The sequence below is a fragment of the Penaeus monodon genome, chromosome 32 (assembly GCF_015228065.2).
Source record: "Penaeus monodon isolate SGIC_2016 chromosome 32, NSTDA_Pmon_1, whole genome shotgun sequence".
Classification (NCBI taxonomy): domain Eukaryota; kingdom Metazoa; phylum Arthropoda; class Malacostraca; order Decapoda; family Penaeidae; genus Penaeus; species Penaeus monodon.
Genome location: NC_051417.1, coordinates 8293019 through 8293267, shown reverse-complemented (window position 1 = coordinate 8293267; position 249 = coordinate 8293019).

The following is a 249-nucleotide window of genomic DNA, read 5'->3' as shown; positions in this document are numbered from 1 at the left end:
GAGAGAGTCTGCTTAGTCAGTACCGTGTATCAGCTTTTATGCAAACCATTTGTCCTCAGGTATTCGGAGGAGGATTAAGATAACTTCGTTGATTTATGAGAAATCTTTGCTAAATGTAATCGGACAGTAATTATTTTTACTACTGAGATGCTAGCTTTATCTAATAAATATTAATAAGCCTGTGACTAAAGATTAGATAGTGCGCAGTGCCGGACGCAAATATTAAAGAGACGGCTTGGTAATAGAACA